General features: G+C 40.5%; 1 protein-coding gene across 1 annotated transcript in view; it reads left to right on the forward strand.

Annotated features, from left to right (window-relative positions):
* Window positions 1-16697, forward strand: part of CLASP2 (cytoplasmic linker associated protein 2) — a 153788-nt gene that overhangs the window by 40249 nt on the left and 96842 nt on the right. The window lies entirely within an intron of this gene.

Raw genomic sequence — 16697 nt, forward strand, 5'->3', positions numbered from 1 at the left:
CTGTAAATCTTAGTGGGTAGGAGCGAACTACATCCTCTTCCTCCTGTGTAGTAGTTGGTGGGTGTGGGCAAATGGTCCCCTCTTGGGACCAATACCTGCACCACCATGCCATTGAGTTCCTGTGAAATGTTACAGCCATTTGCCCCTGAGTTAGTCCTCAGTCCTGATGATCCTACACCAACTTCCTTTCTCCTGCAGAGCAGTTGGTGGATTTGAACTGCCAACCTTTCTGTCAATCTGCTACATTGCCAGAGCTCTTTGTGGCTATCCGTTGTTTGAGGAAATGGCTTGGGGCTGTTCTGTCTTAGTGTCTTCATTCTTACCCAAAAGGATAAAAACATGTAGCCAGGTGATTGTGTAGCAGCTCTGGGCAGTGAAACCAGATAGAGTTAAAAACCTGTAGGATTACTGTGGAGTGCTGAGCCCTGAAGTCAGCCTCAGATGTACACAAGAGGAATTTAGCCTTTTGTTGTTATTGCTGTAGACTGATAGGGAAAGAAGTAAGAGTTTGTAATAAAGAAACTGTTTTCAAACATTTCAGCAGAGTCTGAGGTTGCAAACATCAATCTTGTAAAAATATTTCTATATAAGAGATCATAGATTACGAGAGAGAGAGAGATGGATGATAGATCCAAGACTTCCTGGAGGCCAGCCCTGTGGGAGTGCCTGGAGAGGTCATTTGCTGTGCACACTCCAAACTGAGATGTAGCTGTTGATTTTGGAGATAGAAACAAAAGTGAGAAGGTAATGCTGACTAGATCTCTGTCTTCCATATCCTTGACTAGTCCCTGTGATACTCTAGAGTTGGGAAATTTCAAAATAAACAAAAAGATCCCTGATTTACTGCTAAATTAAAGTTCAACTTTTTGTAAGAGGACTGATGGAGGAGGGTTAGAGTCTATAGAAAGAAAAAAATCCAAGGGTCGGAAGAATAGGGGTTTAAAGATGTGTTAAGCAATGATGCCTGAGCTTGAAGACGGAGCAAGATAAAGCCAATGTTATTATTAGGTGCCATTGATTTGGTTCTGACACTTGGCAGTGTGTGTGCACCATGAATCACTGCCAGGTCCTGTGCCATCCTTACAATTGTTCCTGTGCTTGAGTCCAGTTGCTTGGTGAGGCCTGCTTGTCGAGGGTCTTCCTCTGTTTTCTCATCTTGTTCTTACTAAGCTCATCCTGCAGAGATTGGTCCCTAGTGAGACAGTGTTCAGAGTACATACAGTAAGATGAAGTCTCTCCAGCCTCACTTCTCTGGACTGTTCTGACTGGACCTCTTGCAAGAGCGATGTGCTCATTCTCCTAGCAGTTCTTGGTATTGTTAATGTCTTTCACCAACATCATAATTCAGATGTAATAATTCTTCAGTGTTCCTTATTGTCCAGCTTTTACATTCATATGAAGCAATTAAAAACAAATGACATGGCTTGAGTCAGGTACATCTGAGCTATCAAATTGGCATCTGTTTTTGAACATTTGAGGTCCCTTGTAGCAAATTTGTCCAATGTAGTATGTCATCTGATTAGATTACTATTATTATTTCTTTTTTATTCATTGTTTCACATTTTATCCCCTCTCCTCCTCCCCCAGCCCACCCTGCCATGCACTCCTTGTTCCCAGTTCTTCTCATACATAGAAAATACAATCATATGTTACTTTTGGACAGTTCTTCCCCTTATGTGTTCTAATGCAGTGTTCATTATCTATCCACTCTTTTCCTATTCCCTCCTTAACCCCTTCCTCTGTCATTTGATCTCTTGATTATTGTTTCCGTGGGCATTGATTGTTGATCCAAAAAATGAAATCTTTGACAAGGTAAAATATCTTTTCTGCTTAAGGCAGTGTTGTTTAATCATACAGTTGTGAAGCTTTTTGTGTTGGGTTGTTATTGTGTTGTTGTTTTTTTTAATTGGGGTGTAATCTATACCATAGGCTGTGTTTTTATCAGTAAGTAAGCAGTGCATCGAGTCTTTACTTTTAATAAGCAAAATTGTGTTATCTGTATAGCATAGGTTGTTGTTGAGGCTTGTTCTAATTCTTCGTTATTCCCTAACCTTATTTAAACTGATTATATTGAGCTCCTCATGCCCAAAGGATATCAAGAGCTTCAGAATCCTTGCCTCCAAGGAGAAACTTGGTTTCACCCTCTCCAAGACAGACCTATTTGTTCACTCGGTGGTCCATGGTATGTTCAGTACTCTTCTCCAGCACCACAACTCAAAGGCATCGATGATTCTTCTGCCATCCTTAGTCATTGTCCAACTCTCTGATGCATAGCAAGTAATTGGGAAGACCTAGGCCTGGATCAGGCACACCTTAGTCTTTAGACTGATATCTTTGCTCTTTAGCACTTTGGAGAGATGCCTTGCTATTAAAATGATAATGTACCTTTTCATTAATACCAAATAATGACTTAAACTGTGGTTGTACCCTTACTTTTTTATTAGGGGGCTTCTGTGACATAGTCTGTTGTAACTTATGCTGTTACCCCAAAAGTGGTGCATTTCTGGCGGTTTGAATCCACCAGCAGCTCCACAGGAGAAAGACGGGCAGCCTCTCCTTGCAGTTCACAGACCCTCAGGAGGGTTGCTCTGAGCCCTCCCTGACTCGGAGGCAGTGAGTTCGTTATCTTTACTTTATTGAATTATTGAAGACCTTTAAATTTTAAAAGATCCTTTTAAAGTGAATGGTAAAAGTCTCCAAATACATTTTTAACTAGTTAAAATGAAACCTATATAGAAGACTTAAGATGATTTATCTAATTTCATGGCCTCTTGTAAACTGTATGGAATGTATTTTATAAATAAAATAGTTAATTGCATAGATAGACTATGCTGCTGAGAGCATGTCACTATTAGGCAAATGCTTTAATTTGGCTATCCTTTTTTTAATTGAAACATTTGAATTTTCAATTTCTAATCTCTACCAAAAGTTTTCATTTGCTTAAAGGGAGGACATTTAAATTTTATTTTTTTTTTTTACTATTTAACAGCTATGAGATATCATCTCACCCCAGTAAGAATAGCAAAATTTAACAGAACAAAAAACAACAAATGCTGGCGAGGTTGTGGAGAAACTGGAACCCTTATTCACTGAGTGTAAAAATGGTGCAACCACTATGGAAGGCTGTATGGTGCTTTCTCAAAAAGTTGCAAATAGAAATACCATTTGACTCAGCAATTCCACTACTGGAAATATACCCTGAAGAGATCATAACTGACATCCAAACAGATACACTCACACCTATGTTTATTTTGGCTTTGTTCACAATAGCAAAGAGTTGGAAACAACCCAAGTGCCCGTCACCAAACGAATTAATAAAGAAGCTGTGGTATATTCACACAATGGAATACTATGTGGCATTGAACAACAAAGAACTCATGAAATATTACACAAAATAGATGATCCTGGAAGACATTATGCTGAGTGAAATATCTCAGTCACTAAAAGACAAATATTGCATAGTGCCACTGTTGTAAAAGAGGACTGACATGATTAGCTATTACTGTTATGACAGAAGTCCAGAACGAAGGTAGCATAGTAGAGTGGACTTGAGGGGAGGGATTGAATAACAATGAAAGAATTTTTTCTTTTACTTTAAAAAAAAAGTAAAGCAAATTATGGGTGAGGGGTGGGCAGGGAGAAAAGTGCAACAATGAATGAATGGGAATCCAAAGTCTCTGTAAACTTTCATAAAAATAAATTTAAAATAAAATATAAAAAAATATTTTGACCATTTAATGAATTTCTTTGGGTAGGTTTGTGATTTTTTTTTGTCTTAAAATTTTTTTAAACATAAAAAATGTTTGATATATTTTCCCCCGTTGTTGCAAACCCCCCTCAGCCGCCCCTGCACCTCTTGTTCTAGACTGTTGTTATCCATATAATGCTTAATCATATGTGATTTTAACTTGTAGACATTTTGTCCTTTTTTCCCCCAATTGCATAATCCATTTCTGTGAGTGTCCAGAATAAGCGGTGTGCAGAAAAGGAAGTAGATTAGTGGTTGCTTAGGACTGGGGGAGTGGGGGCTGGAATGTAGCCACTAATGAATGTGGCATTTCACTTTCGGGTGATAGAAAATGTTCTAAAATTCCTTGTGGTGGTGGTTGTACCATTCACAGAACAGACTGCAGACTGAAAGCCTCTGAATTGTAAATTGATAAATTGTATGCTGCATAAATTATATCTTAATGAACCTGCTTTATAAAAATTCTAAGGGTTGAAAATTTGAAAAGAATGAGGTTATTTTGAGCCATATTACCCAAAGTTAAATTTGAGGGGGGAAAAAAGAAAACCTAGTTTTGCAAGTAAATTGAATCCGTTTTAAATTGACTGCCTTTAAAAGTGTGTCTGTGGCCCATAAATGTCTTGGAAAGAATAGACAGTAGAAGGAATGTCCTAAGAAAATGTCAGTGCTGTTTAAAGTGTTTTGAAACATTAAGAAAGAGGGGGGATTTCTTGATTGTTTTTGGCAACAGAAGTCTTGACACCAAAATATTGACAAAATGCATCACATGAACTTGCATAGGTCCACTCTCACCTACAAGTAAGAATTCTAAAATCCTAAATAGATACGCAGAATGAATATGAACCATGTCATACAAGCTTTTGCTAAGTTTCCCCTCCACTGGCTGTACGGACTTGTTAGCATTAAATGTTGAGCCTCTTAGATTAGGTCACTGGCTTTTTCACTTTTTTTTTTTTTTAACTATTTTCTGGAAGATTGCCTCAGTTTTCTCATAATTTCGGTCTTTCTAGTAAATTTTCCATTTTGGTCAGCAAAGTTTAAAATATTCCAGGAACTTTTTTTTTTCTTAAAAGGATGGTTCTACTTTCATAGAATCTTGTATTCATGTGTTTGCCCGTGCACACGTACCTGATAAGAGCACGCAGGTGCTCTACCTGTGTGTGAAATGCTGGCCACCTTGACTTTGAGCATGACGAAGTACTTGAGGAGGAAGTCATGCCGTAGACCTTTCACCTGTGCCTGTGCTTGCTACACAGAAGGAGCATTTTTCTGTCGGTCTGCAAAGTCATCAGCTCTCCACTTCAGCCTCTTCTCTGGATTTTAAGTGGTAACTTTGCTCTAGTGGTATTTTTTTCTATAATCTTGCAGACTTTTCTTTTTCAGTTTTAAAGTATGTATTACATTATTCTTTTCTTATTTTATTATTTTGTGTGTATCTTCCAGCAAATTGGATCTGACTGGTACAGGAGGAGGTTGTCCCTCCTTCTGTAATAGAGCATGTGGTGGATTTGAACCACATACCTCTGGGATTGCAGTGCAGCTTCTTGCCACTAGGCCACCAGCGCTCCCGAGTATTTATTACATTCCTTAAGGCACAGATTTCATGCACTTGCTGCATGTTCTCTGCTCTTACAGTGTTCTTTATTTTATTGGGGTTCTGTTTTGCATGGGGGAATAAAATGTTTGAAATTACTGTATTTTAAGGGGAAATTTCAAACATACCCAGAAATAGAGAATTCTGCAATGAACCTCCTTATATTTACCCATCATCCATTATTCCTGCCCCATCCTACCTCAAGTCTCATTGTGCTGGATTGTGATATGAGTGTATCAGTGCACACTCATGCCCCATCTCACTTATAAAACTTATTTTTTAAAAACATTTGGTCCCAGTATTACACATGTTAATAAAGTAACCCTTAGTATCCAATAGTTAGCGTTTGGATTTCCTCAGTATTGTCGAACTTGCTTGAATCTGTGTCCAAACAAGATTTAGTCAGCATTGCAGTTAGTTGATTTATCTTTTGAGGCTGTATTCATTGTTCTGTCTGTTCACAGTCCTGTGTGTGTCTCTCCCCACATCACTCTCTTTTCTCCCCTACCCCTCCCTCTCCCCTTTTCTCTTCTCTCTTACTGACATTTATTTGCTGAAGAAACCAGTCATCTGTCAGGCAAAGCTTTCCTCCTTCCTAGCTTTTTGTTCATTGCATTGTCCTGGTGCTTTTGTGTTTTGATTATCATGTTTCCGTACGCCTGTGTTTCTTGGAAATTGTTCAGATAATTTGATCAGAATCTGTTTGGGGTTTTTCATAGGCAATATTATTTTTATGGTTGTTGTCCTTGTGATATTGCTGTTAATAGCAGATCTTTCCTGTGTCACATTTCCATCAGCCTTCTAGTGAATGGTTTCAGGAGTCACTGCCCCACATGAGTTCTATTTTAGAAATTAGAGTAAACATATATGTAACAAAACATTTTTCATGCATATCATTCAGTCATATCAGTGTGTTCATCTTGTTTAGCTGTCACCATCTCTGTCTTCAAATTATTGTTACCTTTGTAGTTGTTATGTGCCATTGAGTGTCACCTTTAACAGAAGCTTTATTTCCCTACATAATAAATCTCCCTTACCTCCCTCCACCTGGCCCGACAACTGGTAATAAACTTTGGTTTATGCATATATCTGTACTAGATATTTTATGTTATTGTTGTTGTGAGCGTCATGTCAGAACCAACCCATAGCTGACCCTCCAGTAGGTTTTTCAGAGACAGTAAATTGCAGGGGAAGAGGTTGCCCGTCCTTCTCCTGCGGTGCAGGTCACAGATCCAAACCACACGCATTTGGGATTGCAGCGCAGCTTCTTACCACTGGGCCGCCAGCGCTGCGAGCATCAAGTATTTGACCTGTATCTGTAAATCTTTGCAGGGAGAAACTACCCATTTTTCTCTCACAAAGTAACTGATGATCCCAGACGCTGATGTTTGGTGGGCAGCCGATCAGGTTAGCAGCTTGACTACTTCTGTCTGATGATATGGTTCCCCTAGATTTTCAGCTTATTTCTTTACTTTGTTGATAATGTGAGGACCAAAATTTTCATGTCATGTTACTCTTTTGTTGTACATATTGTTGCTTGTTGTTTTGCTGTTATGTATGAAAGAATCTATTGTTTAAAACTACATTGCAAAGCACTACCCTGTGTTTTCTTCAAAGAGTTTTTTTACTTGTAGTTCTTGTGTTTAGGTCTGATCTGTTTGGAGTTACTACTTGGTGTGAAGTGGGGGTCCAGGTTCATTCTTTTGTTTGTGACAATCAATATCCCACTTGGGACTGAAATATTCCTTCCTCCACTGGAGGAACCTAGCACCCTTGTCAAAACTTACTTGGCCATAATGATGGAAGTTTATTTCTCGACTCTCATTTCTGTTCCTTTGGTCTCTATTTATCATCACAGCCGTCCCAGACTTTGGATTACTGTTGCTTTGTAATGTGTTTTGAGATCCGTAAGTATAGGTCCTCTCGGTTAGTTCTTTTTCAGGATTTTTGCTATTTTGAGCCTCTTGGCAAACTACTTTTTAAAAGGCTTGCATTGTCTGCTTTTTCGAAATAACTTTATAAAGAGGCCAAGAAAGGAACCAAGGGCTTCAGTTAAGATGTTGTATTCCCACTCCTCCCTTAATTGCCATAGACTCCAGTGACCATACTGGTGAACACCAGCATTTTGTGAAAACAGAGGATGACGCTCTCACCTCACCACCTCACCTGAACTGTGAAAGTCCCCCTAGCCCTCATGCTGCGGTCTCCTGCTTCCACTGCTCTTTCCCCCATATCACCCCAGGAGTAACTGTCTTCCACATTTCCTGGCATAGGCTAGTGAGCTAATACAGTGCTGTGTCCTTTTGTTAAAACACCTCAAGTGATACTCCATCAATTCTTGGAGCTTTATTTGTTGACAGTGTCTCCAGTGCAGCTTGTATTTCTTAATTACTACTGGTTCTTGATCACGCACTACGTCCTGAAATGGTTGAGTTCCAACCAGTTCTTTTCGTACAGTGACTGTGTATTCCATCCGCCTTCTTTTGGTGCTTCTTAGATCATCATCATTGCTGACATGTACTGACATAGTAAAATACACATCAGCATATAAGTCCTATTTAACCTCATCGAGACTGCATGCGACTCTGTTCTTAGGTGCTGGCTCACAGTGACTCAGTGAACAGTAGATTGAACCTTTACCCTTTGCTGTGTTATCCCTGCTCTCTCTGCTGTATTCACACTTTGTTGTCTTCATTCTGTCTGTGCATCTCACTAAGGGTCATCTTCTCTTTCTCTGACCCTTTTTTCCCCTAGCACAAAGTCCTTTACCGGGGAAGGACTAGCCCCTTCTTACAACATGCCCAGAGTGAGTTAGAACAAGCTTCACCCTCCTTGCCTCTCAGGAGCACCATGTGTAATCTGGAGGGAGAGAGGCTATGTGGTACTTACTGGCTGGGGAGAGGGCTGGAGGATTCCTTGAGGGGTGCAGATGGTTCCTTTCCATTGCTGGCCAGAAAGTTGGCTGTGTGAACTCACTTAGAGATGACAGGCCTTGGGATCCGCTTCAGAAACCCCGTAACATTGAGAACAGTCAGAATCATTACTGCCGTATTCACGAGGTTCCCAGGAGTTGGAATTGAGTGCTCTAACCACAGCAGGAGAAAGAGCCAACAGACGGAATTGGAACTTTGAGAACACTCAGGGTCAGTGCTGCTGTATTCACGAGGTTCCAGGAGTTGGAGCTGAGTGCTCTAACAACAGCAGGAGAAAGAGCCAACAGAAGAAATTGACTTAGAGGGGCCTAGAGAGGCAGAGGAAAGTCTAGGGGGGATGTGTCCCATTGTAGAAGCAAGTTCAAAGTCTAGAACGCACCAGTGCTGACAGCTACAGTGACAGTGAGCCACCAATGCTACAGAAGTTTAGGGACTATTGCTCCTTGACCTTTACTTGAACCAAGAGGCAGTCGTCAGAACAGAGCAAGGAGACACTACATGGTTCAAAATTGGAAGGGCATTGGCCAAGGATGTATTCTGTCTCCATATCTTTCCAGTCTGTATGCAGAACAGATCATCTGGGATGCTGGGATGTATGAGGAGGAATGTGGCATCAGGACTGGAGGAAGATTCAATCTGCGTTATGCAGATGACACAACACTGCTTGCTGAAACTGAGGAGGACCTGAAGCACTTGCTGCAGAAAGTTAAGGACTGCAGCCTTCAGTATGGATTGAAGCTCCATATCTCACCACTGGGCCAATTGGCAGCGTCATTATGGATGGTGAAGAGATTGATATTGTTAACAGTTTTAGTTTGTTTGACTCCACAGTCAACACTCTTGGATGTTGCTAGCAGCCAGGAAATCAAGAGATGAATTGCCTTGGCAGAGTTAGCTGTCAGAGACCTCTCCAGAGTACTGAAGAGCAACAGTGTCAGTCTGGAGACTGAGGTGCACCAGATCCAGGGCATAGTCTTAGCAATTGCTTGCTATGCATCGGAGAGCTTGACAGACTGAGGATGATAGAAGGAGAACTGATGCCTTTGAGCTGTGGTGCTGGAGAAGAGTGTTGAATATACCATGGACTGCTAGGAGAACAAATGGATTCATCCTGGAGAGGGTGAAACCAGGCTTGCTCCTTGGAGGCAAAGGTTCTGAGGCTTCATCTGACATACTTTGGACATGTTGCAAGGAGGGACTGGTCCTCGGAGAGGAACATCATGTTTGGGAGGGTGGAGGGACAGGGCAAAATGAGATAGATTGATTCAGTAACTTGGGTGATGGGGGTGAGTGTGTCAAAGACAATAAGGTTGGCACAGGAGAAAGCAGGGGTTAGGGCTCTTATACACAGGGTCACTGTGTGTCACAAGTGACTTGTTGACACATAACAATAACAACCTTAGCCACTGATGTAGCTCTTAGATAGGGCCATGGTTGCTGCTGGAAATGAAAGAGTGTAAAATAACTCAGGAATTGTGTGCACTGTGCTGTCATTTTAATTAGAATAAGGAAGGAGACAGTGCCAATTGAAAAGAGGAACTTTGGTATAAGAAACTACTTAATAAAAGAAACAGTGTATTTTGTGTATGAGAAGAAGCAATGGCCTTAGGGATTCTTCTCACTGATTTGTGCTAGGAAGAAATCTACATAAAGTAAATTACTTTTCTATGAGACGTGGCGTAAAGTTTTGACTTTCTCTTTTGTCAGCTGTGTAAGAAGGAACCATTTTTCATTTTTTATATAACTTCAGAAGCAAAAAGTTCAGGTTGTGGAATACATATACTCACTAAAGTATGAAATGTAAAAATCTATTTGAATGTATGGTTTTCATTGGCAGTGAGGGGGTAGCTACATTAATACAATAAACTCCTTATCTGAGCTCTTGGAAGACAGTTGAGCTTTAAAATTTAGAATATGCCAGATTATAGCCAAGTAGATGGCCAGGTGTCTTATTTATGTAGTGACTCCAGCCATGCCTGTGGCAGTCCCCAGTAATCACACATATACCTATTTCCGCAGTTAATAAACATTTTTGTAATAGTTTATGTCATGTTTTACTACAAACTGAACTCAAGTTTGCTACCCCATGAATTTAACAGAAGCTTGGTTTTCAGAGCTTTTTGAGTTTCAGACACGCAGCTGTGTGACGTGGGCCTGAACTGACGGTGCTTGCTGACGATGGTTTCTGAGTGTCACATGAAGTTTGTCAAGACTATGCAGTGGAGTCCTTACTGCCTCTCTGTTCCTGTCCCTGTCCTTTGTGCCTCCCAGGCTGCTGCTGCTTCTCCCTGTCCATCTCCCTCCTTTCCAGCATGCTTTGCCTTCTTCGGTCCTCAGCCATAATGTCACTTGTTCCACAGCCTTTCCTGAAGCCAGCTTGAATTTCTAGCAGTTCCCTAGTGATGTCCTGTTCCAGCCACTTTTGAATAATCTTCAGCAAAATTTTACTTGTATGATATTAATGATACTGTTTGATAATTTCCACACTTTGTTGACTCATTCCCCCCAAAATAGGACTCTTTGCCAGTCAGTTGGCCAGGTTGCTGTCATCCAGATTTCTTAACCTAGACTAGTTGAGGACATCCACAGCTGACTCTGCTGAAACACCTCAATTTACTAATTGAGTAAAGCCCCACCAGTTGCCAGGGCTTTCTTTTCTTACTCATGACTTCAGTACAGCTTGGATTTCTTCTTTCATCCTCATTGGTTCTTAATCATATGCTGCTTCCTGAAATGGTTCCAGAATTGGTCCATTTTTTTTAAAATACAGTAATGCTGTGTTTTCTGTCCTCCTTTTGATGCCACCTGCATCTTTCAAGATTGTACCCATAGAAATCCTTCACTTTTGCAACTCAAAGCCTGAGTCTTCAGTTTTTCTGCTTGAGAAATGCTGAGTGTGTGTTTCCTTTTGGTTTTCTAACACCAGCTCTTTGCACATTTTGCTTAATACTTTGTCTTCTTGAGCTGTCCTTTGAATTCTTCAGTTCAAATCTCTTTAGCATTTCTTCTCTTTGTTTTGGCTTTTCTACATTTTATTGCAACTTTCAGAGTCACTTTTAGCATCCATTTTGGTCTGATCTTTCTTCTTGGTCTCAGTAATATCTTTTGCTTTCTTCATGGATGATATTCTTAATGCCATCCCATAATTTGTCTGGTCTTTGGTTATTTCTGATATTCTCTGGCCTAAAACAGAGAACACTAGAAAGATGTTTATTTGTGTTTTATTGAGTATGCAAAGGTGTTCAACTGTGTGGGTCCTAATAAATTATAGATAAAATTGAGAAGAATGGGAATCCAGGAAAGCCTAATTGTGCTCATGCAAAACCTTTACATAGACCAAGAAGCAGTTGACAAAACAGATCCAAAGAACTGGTAATGGTTTAAAATAAGGATAGGTGTACCTCAAGGTGGTATCCTTTCTTCATACCTGTTCAGCGTGCTGAGCATATAATTTGAGAAGCTGTACTATGAAGAATCTGGATTGGAGGAAGATTCACAAACAACCTGTCTTATCCAGGTGATACAACCTTGCTTGCAGAAAGTGAGGAAAACTTGAAACATTTACTATAGAAGAACAAAACTGAGAGCCTTCAGGTATGGATTACATCTCAGCGTCAGGGAAACTGTAGTTTAGCATAGCCACTGGACCAATGAGCAACACATTAAGAGATGGAGAAGAGGTTTTAAAATGCTAAAGAGCAAAGATGGCAGAGTAAAAACTAAGGTGTACCTAATCCAAACCCATAGTCTTTTGTTCTTTTCTGTGACTTCTTATGCATCTGAAAATTGGTACAGTGAATAAAGATGATAGAAGAATCCATGCCTTTGAATTGTGGTGTTGGAGAAGAATCTTGACTATACCATGGATTGCAAAAAGAACAAACAAATCTGGCTTGGAGGAAGTGGAACCAGGTTGCTCCTTAGAAATAAGAATGGTGATACTTGTAAGCATGTCACCAGAAGGCGCCAGTACTTGGAAAAAATAACATATTGGAAAAGGCAGAGGGTTTATGAAAGAGAGGAAAGAAGTGAAGGAGGTGGATTGTCACATGCCTGCAACAGTGGGTTTGAGCTTGCCGAAGACCATGGCACAGGGCAGGGTGAGGTTCTGATAGTTCTTCATAGAGGGTCGCTGTGCGTCATGGTTGACTTTGTGGCGTGATAGCAGTGAGAGTTCTTTCTCTTGATTTTTGCCTCTTCTGTCTCCTCCGCCTCCTGTTCACCTCTCCTCCTCTTGTGTCATCACCTCTTTCCTGCTAAATCCTCTTCTTCTCCTTCATTATTCTTTTGTCTCCCTGCCGTGTTTCTATACTCTACGTCATCTTTTTTCCACTTCTTCATCTCCTCCTCTTCTGTTCCTTCTTTTCCATCTTCATCATATAAACAGTCACCATAGTCTGCTTATTCTGGTTAGTATCTTTGATTACTTTTTAATATTTGCTGTCGTCAGTTTCCTCATCTAATTATACCTTTGTCTTGTTATAACATTGGAGTAAGAATAGAAGCATCAGCATACTAATAATTTAGTATTCAGTCAGTATTGACCCTTATGTTTATTCAGTAAATATCAGAGCGCTGACTATTTTTGGCCTTGGTGATGTCTGCTGGTTTCTCTTCCGTTTCACGAGTGCTCTCTTGAGCTGTTGTGCAGATACACAGAATTTAAATTGTTTTTACTCTATTTTTTACTTCTGGACATTTGGTTTGGTTTGGTTAGTTTAAAAATGTATGTCACAGGGGAGTTCTGATGGCCTAGTGGCAAGAAGCTGCAACTACAATCCCAGAGGTGCACAGTTCAAATCCACCAGATGCTCTGCCGGGGAAGGAGGGGCAATCTCCTCCTGTACCAGTCAGATCTGATTTGACGGTACACGCACACACAAAAAAATAACAAAATTAAATAAAATTTAAAAAAATGTATGTCACTCTTTATAATTTTACTTCTATCTGAAGTTATTTCAAGCCTGAGTGTTTTTCGTCATCTGCATCTGATAATTCCAGGATTTGGAATAAATCTACTTCTGTTGCCTAATTCTTTCTGTTTGTTCTTTCTCATGGAATCTTATTTCATGTTATGCCTGATAACCTTTGGAAAAGTATTTGCAGGAATAAATTGGAACCAGAGAGAGCCTTTTTTTCCACAGAGATTTTTCGTTTCTTTTAGCTGTTGCTTGGTGGTACTACCAGTGTGCACCCATTGAATTGAAATGCTTGTATCTCCCTGGACTAAGGAATTGACTAGTGAAGTGGTCCATGTGATTGACTTCCTTGTTGCTCTCTTTTGAGAAAAGTTTGAGAAGAATAGATGATGGTAGGAATGTACTTTTGATTCCCTTTAACCTTGAAGGTATAGTAGTTTGGTGGGAAGAATCTCTTGTTAGACCTTCTCTGCGGGGTGGGTTTTTGTGGTGTTTTTTTGGGTTTTTTTTAATTGTTTGTTGCTCCTGGAGCGTTTTCAGAAAAGAAGTTCAGTTATACCAGTTTTTTTTTCTTTTTATTTTTTTTAGCTATACCAGTTTTATCCTGGTGTTTCTTACTAGCTTATCAGCTAGAAGGAAAATTTGGATTTTTATCAAGTGTTTCCAGTTCTCATAAGATTTGTTACAAAGAACCTAACGATGCTTATACTAGAGAACTAAATTCTTCCTACTGTTTGCTGCATTACTCCAGATGTTGGGGATGTTGTAATAGGCAAAGAAGAAGTCTGAATCCTCTAGATTGTACATTTTCGTGGGAGAAAAATAGTTAAACCAAAGAACGAACATATGTTGATGGTGAAAGCGCTGTGGGAAAGCGAAGCAGAGAGGTGCAGGGCTGAGGATTGTCAAGGTCTTGGGAGGGTTGCTATTTTAGTACCCAAAGACGACCTCTTTAAGAAGATAACAGTTGAATAAAGATCTAAAGGAGATGAGTAATCAACTAACAGTGTGGCTGTGGAGAGGAGGGGCCTTCCGGGAAGAGGGAGCAAACGCAGAGGCCCTGCCATGCATCACAGCACAGAGCCCAGAGGACTGGTCCAGGGAGAAGTTTGGGGAATGAATGATGATGAAGTCAGAGAGACCTGTGGGATTTCCAAAATCAGCAGGATGTTGGAGACCTGGTAGGGTTTTCTGTGGACTCTGAGGCTTTTGAGCAGTGATCTGACTATTCCACTCCTTATCTTTATTGGAAGTGGGTAAAAACTTTTTTCCTTTGCTTATAGATTTGTCTTTTTATCCTTTTTTTTGGTTATTCATTTTTTTACATGATGTCTCTTTTAGTGCAGAAAGCCATAGGGTTGTGCTTTCTTCCTGTTACTTGTGTTACCATGTTCTCATCTCCATGGTGTAACACTTCCTCAGATTGTGGCACTTAAATGCTGAGCCACTAAACCAAAGAGTCTGTCATTTGAACCCACCACGGCCGATGGAGGTGACGGTCTGCTCTTAAAGATTACGGCCTTAGAAACCCTATGAGGTCTGTTGAGACGGAACTGACTCCCAGCAGCTTTTCAGAAGCTGTAAATCACACAGGAGGAGACTGCCCGTCGTTCTCCATGGAACAGCTGGAGGACTCAAGCAGCGCGCCTTTAGGTTGGCAGCACAGCTCCTTTCCCCTGGGGCAGTTCTACTCTGTCCTCTGTTAGGAGTTCTGGTCACATAGTCTGTTGAGAGCTTGTCTGTAACCCAAAGGTGATGCTTCTCTCAACGAGATAGATGCACACGGTGACTGTAACACTGGGCTCAGGTGTATCAGAGATAGCAGCTATAGCACAGGGTAGGCCAGGGTTCAGATCCATCCTTCAGAAGGTCACTGTGAGTCATGGTAGCCTTGACAGCAACTAACAACAATTCTAGAGGATCGTTGACTTCTCTGATTTCTCTAGAGTCAGAACCAACTCATAGCTGACCATCCAGTAGGTTTCTAGAGACTGTCAGTCACGTGGGGAGGGAATTACAGCACCTTCCGGACTGCAGGGCGGAGCGCCCATCCTTGACTTTGTACAAATGAAAGTAAATTGCTACGTTCTCTGCTTCTCCAGCATGGAATCCTTTAACTTCTCTGTTTGTCTCTTGGAAAGACCATTTTGGAACGACCTCAAATTGGAAGCAACCCAAATGGCCCTCAGCAGTAGAATGGCTATTAATAAATCATGGTGCATTCATATACTAGGAAACTGTACAACAGTGAAAATGAATGAATCTTTCAAACATGGAAAAGCTAGACTAATGGAACATATGACATGGTTTCATTTATATAAAGTTCAAAAATGGCAAAATCAACTTTACTGAGATTAGTTAGCTTTAGGTAGGAATCAACCCAGTACTCTAAGAAGGGAATTACTAGGGTGCTTAACATGACACTGATAAGAATATTCTGTTGATCTGGATTTTGGTTATATTGCCATCTTCATTTTGATATATTGTTAAACTCTCACAATTTGTATACTTTTCTCTGGTCTGTTTTGGTTAAAAGCAAAATAAAAATCAGTTACCTGGTAGTTGGAGAATGTGAAGAGTTAATTTCCCCCTCATAATGTAGAGAAGTTTACTCTTTCGACTCCAGTGTGTTGGGACAGGCGACTGCTTTACAAACAGAACCCTGTTGCCATGGGAACTCCTGGCTGCTCTGTGTTCAGTGCCTGTCTTCCTGTGGGTCTGTGTGGCTGATCAGTCTCTCGGCTGCGTTTTTATTTTTAGTTGTTGATGGCAAAAAAAGTTTATATAGGAATTGGATTGGTGTTTTTAGAAGAGCTATCTGTTAAGGTATAGGGTTAAGCCCATTGTGTTAACCAGACAAGCTCCCTAATCGTGTCAAGCCAAAAGTGGGGAAAATTCTTTTTTACCGGAATGACAGTCTTACTCTTTGTGAGTTGCATTGTTTAAGAAAAATGCAAAAATGAAAAGTGCTTTTATATTAAGGTGTCTGTTTTGTTTACCCCCCCTAATCAATCAAAGGTGTTCAAGCTTGGTGGTTCTAGTGTAAAATAGATTCAGAAGTTAGATTCAGAGCATTGTTTTGGAGAGACTGTGGCAATCTAGATAATTCAGGTATTTGCATAGGGAAGGGAAGCTGAGAGAGAAGGTCGCTCTTGATCAGAGAAGCCTTTGGTAAAGCTCCTCTCTGCCTCTCCCATCTTGTTTGTCACGCTTGGTCTGTGCCGGGTCCTAGAGAAACCGCCTTGTCATAGGAGAGGGGCAGGGCGCATGCATCTTGTGAGGGGAGCGGCTGCGTGTGTTCTGAGTATTTCCAAGGAGACGATAATAGTGTCATCTTCCATAAGTATCGTACAAGGAGCCGTAGTGAACACTGTAGTAGAATCCTTTATGAGAAAAAAAAATGGTTCATTTTGGTACTAGGCAAATTGCAAGAGTTCAGAATTAATTATCTAGAGCAAAGGAGCACTGTGATATTTTCTGCTTTACTGATGCGGTAATAACCA

This window comes from Elephantulus edwardii, unplaced genomic scaffold (genome assembly GCF_000299155.1).
Source record: "Elephantulus edwardii isolate Elephantulus edwardi_28Jun2011 unplaced genomic scaffold, EleEdw1.0 scaffold00091, whole genome shotgun sequence".
Classification (NCBI taxonomy): Eukaryota; Metazoa; Chordata; class Mammalia; order Macroscelidea; family Macroscelididae; genus Elephantulus; species Elephantulus edwardii.